General features: G+C 29.6%; 1 protein-coding gene across 2 annotated transcripts in view; it reads left to right on the plus strand.

Annotated features, from left to right (window-relative positions):
• LOC102679142 (lysyl oxidase homolog 3A-like) overlaps window positions 1-294 on the plus strand; it is a 12,867-nt gene that overhangs the window by 11,042 nt on the left and 1,531 nt on the right. The window lies entirely within an intron of this gene.

Consider the following 294-nt stretch of genomic DNA (forward strand, 5'->3'; position numbering starts at 1 on the left):
CAGAATTCCAGAATTAACATATTTAAATAAGAGAAAATAGAGAATTATACTGATATAAAAATACATAGAAAATATATTCTTCCCCCAAAATATTAATAATTGTAAATTCCTCAAATATAACCTGTACATTCATGCAATCCCTAACATATCATTATTCCTGTGAATCTCCATTTCTTAAGAATTCCTTAATAATTCCTTCTTCAAGAATTCTTAATTTTTATCCACCCAAACTTATCCAAAATCGATTCGATCCCCCACTCGACCCTCAAGGTTGATTTTCAACCACCATTTTCC

Source organism: Apis dorsata, unplaced genomic scaffold, assembly GCF_000469605.1.
Source record: "Apis dorsata unplaced genomic scaffold, Apis dorsata 1.3 scaffold_52, whole genome shotgun sequence".
Lineage (NCBI taxonomy): Eukaryota > Metazoa > Arthropoda > Insecta > Hymenoptera > Apidae > Apis > Apis dorsata.